This window comes from Equus asinus, chromosome 18 (genome assembly GCF_041296235.1).
Source record: "Equus asinus isolate D_3611 breed Donkey chromosome 18, EquAss-T2T_v2, whole genome shotgun sequence".
In the NCBI taxonomy this organism is placed as follows: domain Eukaryota; kingdom Metazoa; phylum Chordata; class Mammalia; order Perissodactyla; family Equidae; genus Equus; species Equus asinus.
The window spans coordinates 8,712,144-8,731,492 of NC_091807.1; positions in this window are offsets into that span (position 1 = coordinate 8,712,144).

Below are 19,349 nucleotides of genomic sequence, written 5' to 3' on the forward strand. Positions count from 1 at the left end.
TGGGCTGTAAGCGTGAACAGCACTTGCACCTTCTCAGATGGATAAACATGGCCAGTAAACATGCCATATGGTTCCTCCAGAACATTCAGTATAATCTGTTTCTGCATTTTTTTTCTGTAAAAGTATGCCATTAGATAAATGAATTAAAATATTTTTACAAAATCTCTAATGCAGGAATCCTATCTGCATACTTACCACATAGAGAGATATATTTTGTTCAAATGGGAAGGTCATATCATATTCGTGATCAACTGTAATGATTAGAAGTAACCATGTAGTTTCTCCTCTCATAATTTAACAAGATACAGGAAATCACCCTAAGCTTCTTTGAAAAAAAAACTTTTGATAAGATATTTGCAAAATAGTGCATAAAAACACAAACAAGTGTAATGTAAGCCAACTGTCCTACATGCGGCCCTCCGAGATGTACATACGTGGATGCCTTCGGAGACTCTAGTTGCCAGAGAAAGGCTAAATCGTCGGCGATTTAATTGCTCCAAGGATTGCAAAGGTGATCTTGTAGTTTGCCTCCAGTGACAGGTGCTATCCCTTTATTATAATTTGAACCCCTGGGTGTTAAAACATTCATGGCTTTCCTACGAGGAAATCTGCATACTCCTCCAGTCATGTTTATTCATAATCCTGTGAGGAGTCACAGACAAGCTCACGGAGGACTCAAGCCCTTGGCATTCTCGTCAGAAATTACTACCCTCACTCACAAATGAGAAAGACTAGGCTGACTTGCATTTATATTGTAAAAATTTACGAAATGCCTTAATGTTAGTATTTTGGGTCTTCTGAAATTAAATATGTTGTGAATTGCTGCACTTACTAATGGAGATTTTTAGCAATTAGTGCTTAGAGAATATATATGAAAAATGTGTATTAGACTGGTTTTATAATTTGTGCACACCAGAGGGCATCATAGCTTTTATTCAAACCTTCTTTAGAAATTTCCTTGTAAAGGGAGTTTTATTTTTCTGAAGTTTTTCTCTTCATAATTATTACTCATCTTTTGTTTTAATATTTATAAAACATTTTTAAACAGTATTATTCATCCAAGTACATTGAATGAACAGGAATACTATAATTAAATGAGAAAAATAAAGCAAGCAAGCCATTTTAAGGACTTTCTTCTTAGCACCTTATATTACTTCATAGTTTGGCCTTCTTTTTCTCCTACCTCAGGACAATCTCTGCTACATGCATTTTTCTATGTCTGTCCTCAAAATAATGTATAAATCATTTCCTTGACCACTCTTGATTTTTTTTTAAAGTCCTTTGTACTCCAGCTATCCAAAAGAAATTCTTCACCTTGTAATAGAGCTCCATTTGATTGATCCATTCAGAAAACATTTCTTGAATGTCAGAAGTAAAGGACTCAGTTTCAGCCTTCCAGGAGCTCCCCTTCCAGTAGGGAGAAAATGAGAATACGTATGACGACCATTCAATTGGTCAGTATGGTGACTCAGAGAGCCGAGAGAACCCCTCAGATGTGTCCCTACCAGCTGCAGAGAATGGGGTGATATGGACAGATGGTTAAAGCTGAGCCAAGATGTAAAGAACAATCAAAAAGTTCATCAGGCACTATGACAGGCCTTTTTTGGGAAGTTTATTTTAAAATAAAACATAGTTATTCGTATATAAGAACAGATGATTAGAGATAAAGGAAAAGTTTTCTTTATGTGGATTTCATGACAGTGGTGCAAAAATAAATATGATCAAACAAAAGGCCAGAAAAACTTCTGAAACTAAGCAATTTGGTTAGTAGTTGGGTTTTTTTTTTAAATGTTTTTGCAGCACGGTGTGATTTAACTTTTAAAGATTGATACTCTTGGGTGATTGTATTTTCAACATGAAATAAAATATTTATGGCAACAACAGAAAGGTGTAAGGGATAGTGTGAGGGGCAGCACCGTAGTATAAAAGTACTACATTCTGAGGAGGAAGTGCAGGAAGTCCCATAGTTATAATAAGCTTTTTCAAGAAGAAGATGCATTCATTGAAGAAATACATCTCAATAATGACTCACCTAGGAAATCTTTTCCAATTGCCTTTGACTAAAAGCAATCTTTCCTCTTATAGAATATCATGCCTATTTTATAATCCTAATCTTATATTCTTATTTTTCACTATTAAATGATATGCTCCATTAAGTGCGAATTTATGAATATACCTCCCACAGTGTTCAGGTCACTGTTTTGAATAGAAGAGGGGCTCAGTAAATGTGTATTGTGCTTAAACGGAAAGTATCTATAGATATGGATATGAGGATTAAATATACTTCTGTTTAAAATGATGTATTTCAATGGGGCTGGCCCCGTGGCCGAGTGGTTAAGTTCTCCCGCTCCGCTGCAGGCGGCCCAGTGTTTCGTCGGTTCGAATCCTGGGCGCGGACTTGGCACTGCTCGTCAGACCACGCTGAGGCAGCGTCCCACATGCCACAACTAGAGGAACCCACAACGAAGAATACACAACTATGTACCAGGGGGCTTTGGGGAGAAAAAGGAAAAAATAAAATCTTTAATAAAAAAAAAAAAAATGATGTATTTCAAGACACTAGAATCAGTACTTCTAATCCAAGATTTGTTGTTAATTAGCTTTGCCACCTTAATTTGGTAATTTAACATTACTGTGCCTCACTTTACCTGTTAAATAATGGAGTTGACCTTGTTAATAACATGGTTGGTCATTTAATTTGTCCCAGGCACTGGGATAAGCCATTTGTATATATTATCTAATTTACTTTTTGTAACAAGCCTTATGAGATGGTGTGGTAATCATCCACCTTTATTCCAGGAGCCCTGGACTTACTTGCATTGTAGTATCAAGTAACTTATCAGACATCATCACACTGATAGAATCTGAGGGAGTCACCACCAAGACCGCATCTCAGTTCTTATTAGAAAGCTCACTCTCTAATGTCTTTCCACCTCTGAAATGACATAATTCTATAGTAGAAATAAAGAAATCATCTAGTCATTGCTCAATAAAAAGTAATTCAACTGTCCTACAATATATCTCTCTTCTCCTCTATATAACGGTTTTTCTATTACTAATTTTGAAAAAAGAGACATTGATTGCTCCTTAAAATCTCAACTATTTGAAGTTTAACATTCAACTAGCCTAGAATTTAAAAAAAAGGAAACGCTGTAATCATTTAGACTATAAAAATTGAATAAAGTAAGTGTTCATAATCTCCACACTAGACTAGTGAGTGTTTTATCTTAAAGACTCTTTTCTGTTACCTTCAAGAAGACAACAAGAGTAGCTCCTTGCTGATTCATTTTGCAAAGCGTAAGTCATTGCCCTTCACAAAGGGGGAAAAAAGATGTATTAAAAAAAGCCATGAACACTATTCAAATTCATTGCCTCTTCCAGGTGTGGGTAATTGAGTTGCCTCGAGATCGATATGAAACTGCCTAGGATACAGAAAGTCAATAGCTACTTCCAAAGTCAGGGCCGTCTAGTTGAGGTTTCTATAAAAGCAAAACCTCCAGCTGTGGCTTCAGAGGGGATCTCAATCTGCATAACTTGGAAGTGAATTCTGTGGAGCAGGGGCTCCCTAAGTAGCTTGCTTTGATGCGGAGAAGTTTAGAGAGACCCCTGTTGAGCAAATAACGTTCCTTTGATATTTTTCGGACCCTGGAGTGACAATAAGTGAACCACATATTCATTTTAGATAATTCCATCTAAAATGTGACTTTCAAAAAAGGTCTCTGAGCAAGGTTATCATCCCTAGGCTCCTAAAAATACTTTCAACTATTATATTTTAAAGAAAAAGTGGTACAATGGTATAAATTTTTTCATGAAAATAATTTACTTTTATCTTACTATAAAACTGGAAATATTGTATAATAATGTCTCCTTTATTAACAAAAAGTTAGAATCGAATGCGGTAAAAACATATCCAAAAAATTCTTTTGTGAAACTCTAATCTTCCAGAAAACACTGGTCATTTTTAGGAGTAAAAGACACTGCCACCTTCCTCAAGAAAAGGGTTCCTGAATTGCCAATGAAAGAAGAACTGCATATTGGAATCAGAAGTTGAAATTTGCAACACTAATTTTAATCCCTAACCACCTTCCCCTGGGGACCTCTTGCTAACTGCCAGTGCAACACCATATTGTCCTCTGTGGGCAGTGGTGACAAGAGTACTGCTTCGTCTATAAATCTCAAGACTCTATGTCCACAGAACCTATCTTAATTCTACAGAGCCCAGTTGAGGCAAGTCTTTACAGAAGGCAAAGGAATCAGAACAAGCAATACACATATAGGATATTGCACAATAACAGCACAGTACTGTGCACTAGCATTCTCTACCATGCTTTCTGAAGCCCACAGGCCCGACTTTCTTTAACTTCCCATCTGCATTTATATGATAAATGGCAAAATATCACTGTGCCTTTTCTAAGAGGCTCTGAAAAACACAGGAGTTCTTGAGTACCACTATCTTACCTTCCATTCCCCGTGTTTTTAAAGGATGACTGACAGTGGAATTTCCACCTCTTTCAAGCTCCCCTCAATTCTCCTCAGAATTGCCGAGAGTAGGCACTACTGTGAGGGTTGTTGTCTACTTCTCTCAGGGTGAGATGTGTTTGGAGCGCAGGATGGAGCAGAGAGAAGATTCCTCAATAAAAAGGGTAACTGTCCATGCAATGATCTCATATCCTGGTTCTTTGTACAGGCAGTTAAAGTCAATTAACTCTTAACAATAAGATCTATAACCAATGCTTCCTGAAAACTGAGGAACATTTTTATTTGATATATAGACCTAGACGAAAAGAAGATAAAAAGAAACAACGATTTTATTCATTAAATTTCCCTTAGATTACCTCAAACATTTATCTCTGGTCTTCAGATTCAGAGGACGTATTTTCTATACAGTAGTTTCCTCACCTGAGATATACTGGTTTGTTATTTTAAGGGTCGCTTCATACTTAAGTACACAGAAGTTCCTACAAAACAGGACAAAGTCTTACGTTAACAAACCCCTCGCTGTCTCTACTAGGCTTCCTTGGGAATAGTGTTACCACGGAGAACCAATCAGCTTTGGCAATAGCTTCACATTGAATCTTGGCTCCACACACCAGCTCATGATATTGGCAGCTGAGACGGGCCTGAGTCTTAGTTTCTTTATCTATGAAATTAGGAAACTAACTACTTCACAGGTTGCTGTGAGCTTTGAAAATGATAATATACACCAAACGCTTGGCTCAGTGTCTGGGACAAAATAAGTGATGAATAACTATTTTTGAATGAATATGATTAAAGGAATAAATCAAAATAACTTTGTATGATCTCTGCTGCTTTATAGTATTTCTGTTCTTTAGATGATGGTTATAAACATTTCCTTTTTTGAATGTGAATTTAATGTTAGAAAGGAATCAGTTATTTTTTACATTTGCACGTTTTTTAATAATTAAAAGGCATTAGAGTACCTCTCTAATAAGGCTCACAGGACTCTTTTCCCATGCCTTTACGCCTGGAGATAAGGAAACCACATCAGATATTCTGAGAGCTTTTCCTGTTTTATACTGGTAAAATCAAATATCCAAAACCTATTCTTGCTCATTCTTCATTGGAGAGAATGAAGTCAAATGTGGATGATAAGATGGCTATATTTTGTTATTACACATGCATTTACTACTTGAACTAAAACTAAAATTCTGAAAGATCACATTATTAGCTGGACTGAAATTTCTTAATGAAATACTTTGTCTCTTGGGTTTCTCCTGTAATAAAAGGTAATATTAAATAAAAAACCTGTGAAGCTGGGTTTTAGGATCTGCATTTCTAATGGGAATAAAGAAGGTCTTCTAATGAAGAGTTTTAAAACATCAGAGTGTATTGGAAGCATAATCAGGAGCAGATTATCATTTTATTACCTTGTTAAAACCATATATCTTGGCATGTCAGTTATGGACCATGCCACAGCCACAACTCCATTTCAGGAATTTTGTGTTACCATAGTGACTCCTGAGTTGGTAGAGTTACATGTCCACATGTTACACTACAAACCACCCAGCAAGATGTATGTAGATATATGCATATTTGACAATATAATGTGGACAAATAGATGGGAAGGGCCAGTGAGGAAGAGCAGATTCAGGAGAAGTCACATGTGAGGTAGCACCGTTAGGACATGAATGGGGGAGACGGCTTTTGAAAATGAGTCTCTAGTTTTGCTTTGCATTTCAGAACGCCTTCAGCTTCAATACGTCCTAGTTTTATCTACTAGAATTTCTTCTGCTCTGAGATACAGCCTTTATTGGCTTCCCCTGCACAGGCATTATCCCTTCTAACTGGAGGTAAATCAAAAAAGTTTATGGCTTGCACATGAAAGAGTGTTCCGAAAGCAAATCCCATATTTGACTTTAGTGGGATGCTTTGTTAGCAAAGACTATTTTGATATAATATAAATAATTAAAAATGTTATTAAATAAATTCAATGAATATAATAACATATGGGCAGTGTATACATTTATTCTTCAAAACAAAAATTTAGAAAAAAATTGCAATTCTTCCAAACATTTTCTACTTTCAATTCAATTCTTCAATTTAAATTTTTAAGTTGAAATATTTACATTTTTAAATTACAGTTTTAAAAAGTATCTGAAAATACAAAGAGACCTACCTTTCCTAATATTTTTCTTTATTTTTTTTTCCTTCTTTTTCAACAACGCAAAATCCTCTGGAGTCTAAATTATCCTAATTAGATGCAATTAAAAGATTGCTTTGTCTGGTAATTAACAAACCTGGGATTTAGCAATACTGCAATAAGCATCATATTGTCTCTTCCCTGAGAAGTTGTTATATTTTTTACACTGTTTATCTAAAACTCATTTACTGTGAATTCCCTTGAATTTCAAACTATTTCTGTGATTCCAATCCATATTTCAGCAAAAATGCATACAGGATCAATCATAGACTTTTCTTTGTCCCCGAACGAATGTTGGCGTTGTACCAAATCACCTACTTTAGAAGATGCTTTGAGAAAACACTAAACGCAGGTATGGTGCATGTACTCATTGTTTCAAGTATTGTTTGAATGTGGACAATACCCCAGTGACTTGGGTTGCAATTTAGATAAGTGATCTGTCAGGAACCGATGCTGGGTCTTTTCGGTCTGAGACTTATAGTTAATATATCTTCTCTCATCTTCCATTGCACGTCCAAGTTTATGTCATTGGCCTGAGAGGAGCCACACAGGGCTCTGGAACCCCAGCGACAGCAGGGCCTCAATGGCGGCAGTGAAGAATAGTATCAGCACTAGATTCGTATGTTAAGAATTATATACCTCGTAAGTTTCTCTTTTATCTCCATTTGTACTCCTTTATAGAACTTTCTCTGATTTGATTTATTCCATTTATAGTGAAAACAGTTGAGCATTTTTAAAGCACATGATAAAGTCCCTACCTTGAAGCCATTTATTGACTTTTTAGTGAAATAATGCCTATGTGCACACAACCCTTGGGGAATAGTATAGTCTTTTCACTGATCTTGTTGCCACCTCTCTTGTTGCCTTTCTTTCTACATAATTTATCTTCTGAAATATACCTTTCTTTCTGTCATTCCTCTCTTCAAAAACCTTTAGTCATTCTGCAGTGCCTAGAGCAGCTACTCTCCGGAGTGTTACAAGGGATTGTAAATCCGTGTAGACACATGTACTGATGGCACACTAAATAAATATCTTGCACAAATAGGTACTACTATTTTCCAGATGTGTGCACTGTTGTTAATTAAATATTAACTTTCAATGCTACTCAAGTTTTAAGTTTTAGAGATTATACATATTCCTCAATAACCCACTCTAGTATTCTTGGGTTTTATTTTGTGCCAGTTAGCTTTACATAGATTAATCTCATTTATTCCTAGCATACACACACGCACATACACAGACACATTCAAACACTTGCACACACTGACATACAAACACACACACAAGAATGATCCGCTATGCTTGCTATCTTCAATTTGCAGTGGAGAAGGTGAAGTTAAGAGAAGTTAAACAACTTGTACAGAGTCCTATCTTGTAAGTAAGTAGTAAATTGGGATTTGAACCCAGGAATTTCAACTGAGATATAAATACTTTTAATCATACTTCTAGTACAACTGCTATTTAATAGTTGTCCTTGAAACTTTAAAAAAAAATTTAATTTTTTGAGAAAGATTAGCCCTGAGTTAACATCTTCTGCCAATCTTCTTTTTGCTGCAGAAGACCGGCCCTGAGCTAACATCTGTGCCCATCTTCCTCTACTTTGTAAGTGGAACGCCTGCCACAGCATGGCTTGATGAGCTGTGCCACGTCCGCAGCCGGGATCTGAATCTGAGAACCTCAGGCTACCGAAGTAGAAGGCGCAATCTTAAACGCTGTGCCCCCAGCGCTGGCCACAAAACTTTTTGTTATTAAAAGAATCCTCATACTTGAAAAGTTTGGAAGCCAATGCTGTGGAAAATTAAGGGCTTAATTACCCTTGGCATGGTATTGAAAGTTGTGCTACAATTATTTCCTAAATTGAGTTCCAAATAGCATTGTTTCAAATGTTCACAAAGATGCAATGTAAAAAAGTTGTTTTATGGCCATTTAAATTTGGGAAAAACTGAAAACTTTATCTACACAGTGGGGATGCACAACATGTATCAGTATATTACGTTCTTTGAGATCAGCATGAACAAAACTGTCCGTGATTTCAGGATTCCCCACACTTATTTGAGCATAGAACTCTAATTTTGGGGTACTTTATTAAGATTCTGTTGAATAGTGTTCTGTGGTAGAATGTTTGGGGAAACAAAGATCCAAAAGACTGAGTTTCCCATCTTATATTCAACCACCGTCTGAAGAACTCCAAGTTTAACTTGATGGCACCTTGTCTTTACATCTGTGCCTTTCTTTACTCTGTTAGCCACTCAATGTGTTCCTCACTTTGCAACTAAAATTTACCATCAGTTAAGGTCCTGCTAACTTTCCACATTGTTTGGGACTATTTTATAAACAACTCTCCACCCCGTGTGGACTCTTCTTTTTCGGAGCTTAATTTGGAGGGAATCAGGCACTGTCTCAAGACATTTCTTATCATTCGTGCTCCTGCTTTATCGCACAAATCATGGTGTTAGGCCTTGTATGCAACCGTGGCTGCTTATACATTTTGTATAACTTAAATTCTCAGTCCAGTTCTTTGCACATAGTAGGCCCCCAAATACGTATCATTGTATTGGTGAATGCAACCAAATGCTATTGTTATTAAAATAGTATAAAATTTGTGTGACTAGGAAAAATAGACTTTTGAATAAAAAGCATTGTCTCCTCTGGCTGTGTTAGTCAGTTTATGCTAGAGTCATATGGTCACAAACAACCCCAAACCTCAAGGGCTTCCAACAAAAAAGTTTTGTCTACGTTGGGTAAGCAGTGGTTCTGCTACAGGCCATCAACGTTTGGAATCTGAAGCTAAAAGAATAGCCCCTATCTGGGAAATTGCATATATCATGGCTCAGAGAAAAGAACTTATTGGAACTAAGCAAGAGATCTGAAAGCCTCTGCTCATAATTGGCATATCACTGCAGACCACCTTTTGTGACCCAGCTGACATCAATGAGATGATTAATATAATTATCTTACAAGAAAGGAAAGCAAGTATTTCAGAACAATACAACCTACCACGATAGCCTAATTTAGATCCGAAGTGATCCCTTTTAATCTTTGCTTTATTATTGACACAAAAAAGCTGAATGAAAATATTTTTCTGTATAATAAATAATGCATATAAAAGCCCCAAAGAAACAGATTTCCAAAGTTGTTTAATTCAAAACATGACAATTATTGATGCAAAGGAATAGGTATGTGGGTATGACTCTTTTGTCTACAAGCTCTCTTTTAAGGCTAATTGTAATTTAAGAATATGCCGCTTGTTCTCACTGACCAGTCACATCAGGGCCACCTGGGCTGCTTGTCAAAACTGCAATCTCTCAGGTCCTGCCCCAGACCTACTGAGGCTTTCTGGGATTAAAGTCCTTGCAGTCTGCATTTATTTATTTTTTATTTTTATTTATTATTTTGTGAGGAAGATTGGCCCTGAGCTAACATCTGTTTCCAATATTCCTCTTTTTGTTTGAGGAAGATGGTCGCTGAGTTAACGTTTGTGCCAGTCTTCCTCTATTTTGTATGTGGGACACCACCACAGCATGGCTTGACCAGTGGTGTGTAGGTCTGTGCCCAGGATCCAAACCTGTGAATCCTGGGACACCAAAGCAGAGGGCAAGAACTTAACCCCTACACCATTGGCCAGCCCACAATCTGCATTTTTGACCAGCACTCCACATGATTGTGATGCACCCTACAGTTAGAAAACTATGAACAGGGTGAACAAATAGCTATGCCTGTGGAGCCCAGATGGCATTCTTATGAATCCAATAAAGTAGTATCTCCAAAACTCCATTGAAGTTTTACTTTCATCTAAAATTTTGTCCAATTGTTTTACAATCTGTAACCTCCTGTGCTTATAATTTTCTCTTAGGTGACTCACTATTTTTTGCAAACGTGAATTTATTTTAAAAGGGAAATTTGTGTCATGAGCACAAATGAAAAATAGCTATCTTGCTATAATTGGATGATAACTGTAAAAGTAAATAGAATTTTTAAAAATAATGTTATTAAATTCTACCTAGACACTGTTGCCTGCTGAATCTCTGAATCTGCAGCAGCATCTTTGTTTGGAAAAACATACATCTATCAGCAAGTGTTAGAGAGATGGGACAGACTTCCCAGCACCACACAGAGACTTTCTCCTTGATGAAACAATTGAAAGTGGAATTAGTTCCTCACTGGGTGATTCAGGGTCATTTAACATTGTGTCTAAACACCACCTAGAGCCATTTCCTAGTGAGTCACGGCACGCAGGACTGCAATAAAGTCTTTGTCTGAAAAAAAAAGAATAAGCTAACATTTGTCCTTGCTCTGTGTCTATTACTGTGACAGCCCAGATATGACAGAATTAAAAATTCTGCAGGTTAGGATCTGTCTTCACAAGAAGTATACACTCCAGTATACATCTCTGGTAGAATGAGTGCTGAGGACACTTCATATAAAAATAAATGATAAATTTTTTTGAGTTTTAAGTAAAATATTTACATAAAATTTAAATAAAACAAAATATTGATTTACTAATCAGTAATTTACTAAGAAGTCGTTCTGTAGAAAACCCACAACTGCTTTTTCATAACTTATGTGCAAAATCACATGTGCACACACAGAGTCACATATTCCAGATTTGTGTTCTAGGCAGATAAAAACTGAAAGTTCACATTATTGCTCCATCCTAGTGATTTCTCTGGGGTAAAAAAATTAAGAGAGTTTCAGAGAGGTGCCAAAATAATGATACTGAAGAATGGTGAATAGGTTGGAATTAAAAATCCATTTCTTCTTATATACAGAACAAGAGAAAAAAAGAATGTGAAAATACATAGATCAGTGGTGGATGAATTGGCCTGGTCTGGCCCTGCTCATCCTACAGACCAATTTAAAAAAACGGTTGGTGGGGAAGAGAGTGCAGAAGAGTATGAGCATGCTGTTAGCATTTTCAGGAAATGGTAACATTTCCTGAAAATGCTTAGGAAAAATGCAATCGCATTTTCTCAAATATTCTCAGCTATCACTTATTAGCTCACATTTCTAGAGAAATCACTAGGAAATTTTTTAACATTTTTAAATGTAAAAAGTATGTATGAATAATTTGAAAAATTAATACTAGTCACTAGTTAGCTGTCTGAGTATGCAGATCATTGCACCTGTGGCATCTCATGTATGAAATAAGAATAATGATTTATCTTAAAATATTGTTGACTGATTAGTATAAGTAAATAGTCTTTAATAATCTTAGCTATTCCTAGTAGTACTAAAATGATTTTTATTTCATATATGTGCCAAAAAGTAATTTTATAAATACTGATTAAGACCTCTTAATATATTCCATGCATAAAATCACAAAGTGTCTACTTTGTTAGAAAGTAATGGAAATTTGTATTCATGAATTGAATACGAATTATTAATTTCATAATTATTTTTTAAAGTATTTTGCATACTGACATGTTGCAATGTTTTTCTGAAGATAACCTTAAGTCACTTTTAAAAATTAGACATCAAAATATTTATTCCATTTTAAAATAAGCTTATTAAATATTGAGATTATACAATGGATGTGTGGGTAATACATATAAAATCGGCTACACTAAAACTAGTTAAATTTTTGACATAATACGTATTTAGAAATTTCGGGGGCATAAATCCTGTTAAACTTATATATGTCAGAGGGGTAATGACTTCTCAAAAACATTTACTAATAAAGATGAAAGCGATAGTACATGCTTAATTTCCTAAAATCAGTTTCTCTCTGAGCTATGAGCTCAATGTCACCAGCATTTTTCCGATTTCATTTGTCTTTCTGCCTGAAGTCTTTTGACTTTAGTGATGGAAATCAAACCCTATTGGACATGACAACCAACTTGGTAAGAGTGTAAATCAATCTAGAAAATGTGAAAAAAGCTTGACATTTTCGTGGTTTAATTGGGTGATCTATCATTTTGGTGGGGGTTTTTTGTTTTTTGGGTTTTTTTGCTTCAAGGCAATTTCTACCCACCCACCCACATTTATTGGATGATTTTGAGTAAACTTATAGTATTTTTTTTCTTAAGCAAACATTTACAAGCCATTGAAGCCTTTTCCTTTGTTGTTTCCATGTTTGTAGGGTCCAGAATGCTCATATTGAAACCTTTTAATGTTTAAATAAAAGTAAATGCAATAAATGGTCACTCCCATTTTCTGATTAATAACAGGGCTTTGAATGAGAGGAAAAATGCCACCCACATACTATTGTCTTTTGCCTACAGCCTAATCACTCTCTTGTATTGTCTTTTTTGATTGATTTGTCATTTGGAGAGAGTGGAACTGTGTGTTTGAAGATCTTTTGTGTAGATTTAATCAGGAGATGAAAATCACATCTTTGATTGACACTCATAATTTATAGTCGTTTACTCAGGCTAGAACAGCTGCATCTTTTCAAGTTTCTGAAAAAGAAAAGCCCTTTACGTGTCTTTCACCTTTTCATTTCAGATCAATTTAGGTAGGTAATCATGGGAGAAGAATTCTGTTTGGAATAATGTATATTGCATTATAATTTTTAAAAAGCAGAGCAAAAATCACTTTCCTGTTGTATTAAACATATCTTAAGTAATTCCATTAAAATTTTTAAAGTAAAATTCAGAAAAGTGGTATTGAGATGCATATTAAAAGAATGCTTATTGCAATAGTAGGAATATAACACAAACTACTCTAAAAATAATTAAAGAACGTCGCTCATCATAGAGTTTCTTTAATTAAAGCTAAAGTTTTCTTTAATTTGCTTTCTTTTAATAAGATACAGAAAAAACATAGATGTGCTCTCCCAAAACTAACAAAAGCTCGTATGTACGGAACGTACATTCAGACGCCATGTGTAATTTGACTTTTTGCTAGCTGCTTCACCATCTTTAGAGATTTGTCTTTGTTTCGTTATTATCAGGTCATCTTTATTTATTCATTCTATTTTAATTATAGACTTTTATTTGCAGATTGTACCTCAAATATGTTTTTGATTTGTATACTTGAGCTGTATTAGATTAGTACTTGTATTTCTGGGCATGCAGAAGGGTGTGTATACCTGTATATATTCCATGTATTTTTATACCGGTTACAAATTCGAGGCCGCTGCCCATTAAGTTTATTTATCTGAGACTTCAGTAGAAGGAATTCTGCGCAAATATTCTTGCCAAGCTTCCTTCCAAAGCTAATAATTGCTTGGGAAAAATGATAGCCTAAGGATGAATTTTTTCTGTACCAAATTCACATCAAATACTATTTTTAAAATAAATTAATTTCTTTCTTTCCCAATCATCTCTCAATCCTCTGCTTATAAAGAATTTTTCCCTCTCTAAATTCCAACAGGATTTTCATGTATATCATACGCTGTATGTAGGTTTGCAGATATTTTAAGGAACATCTAATGTTCTGTTCCTTAGGGATCAAGTCCATGTCTGATTCATTTTGGTCTCTTTGGCATGATGTAACACCATGTTCTGAACACTACAGGTGGGAAATAAATGTTTGTTTAACAAATGATGGCATAAATAAATGAGTAGCTACATGAATGTAGCGATTCTTCAAGATTCCTCCAGAGTTATGAAATATCAAAAAGGCTGAAATCGGTAGAAAGTAAATTGGAATAGAAATAATATTATCTGAGTGAATCATCTGCTTGTCAGATCTTATAAATTATTTCCCCAAATATAGTTTAACAGGGAAGATATGATAAGAGAATAATTATTATTTCATATTTATTATTTGGCTTTTTGAATATTATCAGTAGACATATGATGGATGGTCTCCCTAATATGGAAATTCAAGTCTGTCTTGTTTCTTCAGTTTTGAAATTAAAGAGCTAAGTAAGTATCTTCCAAATGATTATAGGGCATGAAGAAGTTTAAGAGTGTTAATGCTCATGTAGATTATTGAATTACTTACACTTTTTAGATAGAAAAAAATGTAAAGAAGATGTCATATTTTTGCGACAGTCCACACGTTCTTATTTTTTAAATTTTGTAATGAAATGGTTTTAGTTAAAATCTTACAGATTTTATGAGACAATTATAATTTCAGCACTTTTTTCTGTGTCCTTTCTAGGCCTTCATATATATTTTTTTCATCTAGATAATGCTTTACTTCTTGAAAATAGCATTATAACTAGGAGGTGAGGAAAGTCTGGTTTCACATTTAATTCACAGAACTGCCTCAATTTAACAAAAGTTTGGATTTATGAAAATTACACTTGGTCTCCTGGCATCTTTTCCACAGTGATTTGGGAAGTTATCTTTAAGCTCTTTGTGGAAAATCAATAGCTTTTGCAGTTTCATGACTAAATTCAGAATAACCTTCATTTCAAACATAGAGAACATTTGAGAATGTTCAGTTAGTACTTTGAAGATATAAAGAAAAACAGAAAAGTATAATGAAACAACACGTGAAAATATGGGAGGTGCAAGTAAATTGCATATATCATTCTATCAATTATCATAAAACATTCAGCTGCAAGAAATAATACAGTGGTTGCCTGAATCTTTTACCCAGTTTTCCCCAGTGATAACATCTTGCAAAACTATAGTACAATATCACAACAAGGATACTGACATCAATATAGTTTAAATATAGAATAGTTCCATCACCACCAGGATCGCTCCATTTGCTGTTTCATAGGAATATCCACCTGCCTCCCCTCGTCTCTAACACTTGGAAACCATTAATCTGTTCTCCATTTCTAAAATTCTGTCCTTTTGATGCCATATGAATAGAATCATACAACATGTAACCTTTTGGGGTTGACTCCCACTCCGTGTAATTCCCTGGAGATTCATCGAAGTTGTTGCATATACATAGTGTGTTCCTTTTTATTGCAAAGTGTGGTATGGACATACTACAGTTTTTAAACCATTCTGCCATTGAAGGACATCTGGTTTGTTTCTAGTTATTGACTTCTCTTTTCCTCCTCTGGTGACAAGACTATTTGGGAGAATCTTGTCTTGATAGTTACACAATTTCTTTAGGGGTTGCTCTTTGCATTACAATATATCTGTCATTAATTACAATCAATAAATATCAACATTTTATCATTTAAAGCGGAGTGTGGAAATCTTACTTCCATTTAGGTATATTTACCCTCCCCACTATTCAATACAATTATCTTAAGTATTGGATGGTGTTATAACTTTTGTTTTAATTATCACATATTATTTAAAAAACAACTGAGGAGGAGGACAGTCTATTGTACTTACCCACACTTCTGCTCTTTCAATTGTTCTTGTTCTTATCTGATGTCCCCAGATTCTTTATCATTTCTTTTCTTTTTTAAGAATTTCCTGTAGCCATTTTTTATGGGTAGGGCAGCCAGTCACAAATTCTTTGTTTTCCTTTGTCTGAGGCTGCCATGTTTCCTCTTCACTCCTGAAGGATAGTTTCATCAGCTATAGAATCTGACATTGATGGTTCTTTTTTTTTTTTTTAAGGAAGATTAGCCCTGAGCTAACTACTGCCAGTCCTCCTCTTTTTGCTGAGGAAGACTGGCCCTGAGGTAACATCTGTGCCCATCTTCCTCTACTTTATATGTGGGATGCCTACCACAGCATGTCATGCCAAGTGGTGCCATGTCCACACCTGGGATCTGAACTGGCGAACCCTGGGCTGCTGAGAAGCAGAATGTGCAAACTTAACCGCTGTGCCACCGGGCCGGCCCTGAGATGGTTCTTTCTTTCAGCACTAAAAAATATTATGCCACTTCCTTCTGGTTTTATTCTTTCTTCATTTATTTTGAATATCTTTTAAAAAAATATTCCTTTATTGTGGTAACATGGGTTTATAATGTTGTATAAATTTCAGGTGTGCATCATTATATTTTGGTATCTATGCAGATTACATCATATTCACCACCCAAAGACTAATTACAATCCATCACCACATACATGAGCCTAATCACCCCTTTCATCCTCCTCCTCCTTCTCCCCTTCCCCTCTGGTAATCACCAATCCAATCTGTGTCTCTATGTGATTGTTTGTTGTTGTTTTTATCTTCTACTTATAAATGAGATCATATGGTATTTGACTTTCTCGTTCTGACTTATTTCGCTTAGCATAATACCCTGAAGATCCATCCATGTTGTCACAAATGGCTGGATTTCATTGTTTCCTATGGCTGAGTAGTATTCCATTGTGTATGTATACCAATATTCTTTATCCATTTGTCCCTAAATGGGCACCAGGTTGCTTCCAAGTCTTGGCTATTGTGAATAATGCTGCAATGAACCTAGGGGTGCAAGTATCTTTACACATTCATGTTTTCATGTTCTTTGGATAAATACTCAGTGGCAGAATAGCTGGATTGCATGGTAATGGTAGTTCTATTCTTAATTTTTTGGAGTAATCTCCATACTGTTTTCCTTCATGGCTGTGCCAGCTTGCACTCCCACCAGCAGTGTATAAGAGTTCCCTTTTCTCCACATCCTCTCCAACACTTGTTATTTCCTGTGTTGTTAATTGTAACCCTTATAAAGGGAATGAGGTGATATCTCATTGTAGTTTTGATTTGCATTTCACAGATAGTTAGTGATGTTGAACATCTTTTCATCTGGCTGTTGGCCATCTGTATATTTTCCTTGGAGAAATGTCGTTCAGATCTTTTGCCCATTTTTTAATTGGGCTGTTAGTTTTTGTGTTGTTGAGATGTATGACTTCTTTATATTTTTTGGATATTAATCCCTTATCAGACATATGATTTGCAAATATCTTCTCCCAGTTGTTAGGTTGTCTTTTTATCTTGTTGATGGTTTCCTTTGCTGTGCAGAAGCTTTTTAGTTTGACGTAGTCCCATTTGTTTATTTTTTCTATTGTTTCTCTTGCCTCACCAGACATGTTAGCTTGAAACTATGCTGCTAAGACTGATGTCAAAGAGCACCCTGCCTTTATTTTCTTCCAGAAGCTTCATGGTCTTATATTTAAGTCTTTAATCCATTTTGAGTTGATTTTTGTGTATGGTGTATTATAATGGCCTACTTTCAGTCTTTTACATTTGGCTGTCCAGTTTTCCGAACCCCATTTATTGAAGAGAATTTCCTTTCTCCATTGTATGTTCTCAGCTCCCTTGTCAAAATTTAGCTGTCCATAGATATTTGCGTTTACCTCTGGGCTCTCGATTCTGTTCCATTGATCTGTGTGTCTGTTTTTGTGCCAATACTATGCTGTTTTGCTTGCTATGGTTTCGTAGTACATTTTGAAATCAGAGTGTGGTATCTCTAGCTTTGTTCTTTTTTCTCAGGATTCGTTTGGCTGTTTGGGGTCTTTTGTTGTTCCACATAAATTTTAGGATTCTGTGTTCTATTTCTGTGTAAAATGTTGTTGGAACTTTGATAGCAATTGCATTGAATCTAGAGAATGCTTTAGGAAGTATGGACATTTTAACTATGTTAATTCTTCCAATCCAAGAGCACAGAATATCTTTCCATTTCTATGTGTCTTCTTTGATTTCCTCAACAATATTTTATAGTTTTCAATGTACATATATTTCACGTCTTTGGTTAAGTTTATTTTTAGGTATTTTATTCTTTTTGCAATTATAAATGGGATTGTATCCTTAATTTCTTTTTCTGCCACTTCGTTGTTAGTGCATAGAAATGCCACTGATTTTTGTATGCTGATTTTGTATCCTGGAACTTTACCATACTCATTTACTATTTCTAAAAGTTTTTTGGTGGATTCTTCAGGCTTTTCTATATATAAATAAAATCATGTCATCTGCAAGTAGTGACAGTTTCACTTTATCCTTTCCAATTTGGATCCCTTTTATTCCTTTTTCTTGCCTGATTGCTCTGACTAAGACTTCCAATATTATGTTAAATAAGAGTGGTGCAAGTGGGCATCGTTGTCTGGTTCCTGTTCTTAGAGGAATAGTGTTCAGTTTTTCTCCATTGAGAATGATATTATCTACGTGTTTGTCATATATGGCCTTTATAATGTCCCTTACTCATTTTATTCAGAGGTTTTATAATAAACGGATGTTGTATCTTGTCAAATGCTTTCTTTGCATCTATTGAGATGATCATGTGGTTTTTATTCTTCATTTTATTAATGTTGTGTATCACGTTGTTTGATTTGTGGATGTTGAACCATCCCTGCATCCCTGGAATAAATCCCACTTGATCATGGTGCATGATTTCCTTCTGGTTTTACATGAAAAACTGCTGTGATTAGAAATGAGTTGTTTCTCTATGGCTGCTGTCAGGACTTTGTTCTTTATCTTTATATTCAGAAGTTTATTATACTTATTGGTGTGTATTTCTCTGGGTTTATTTTGTTTCAGATTTGCTTAGCCTGTTGCACACATTGGTTTATGCCTCTCACTGAATTAAGGAGTTTTCATCCATCATTTTCTTTGGGCACTCTTTTGTGTTCACTCTCTTTTTCCTTTCCTTCTGAGACTCTGATGGTACAAATCTTGGAAATTTTTTAATTGTCCTATAGATCCATAAGGCTCTGTTCCTTTTATTTTCAGTCATTTTTTTCTCTGTTGTTCAGATTCTGTTGATCTGTTCAAAAGTTCATTGACGCTATCCTCTGTCGTTTCTACTCTGCTATTAAGCTAATACAGAACTTTTTTTTTCTGTTGTTGTATTCCTCAGTTCTATAATTTCAATTTAGTTCTTTTTAAAATTGACATTTCTTGTGTTAAGACTTTATTTTTCCTGTTTCAGGAAAATTTTTAATTGAGTGTTGAAATACTT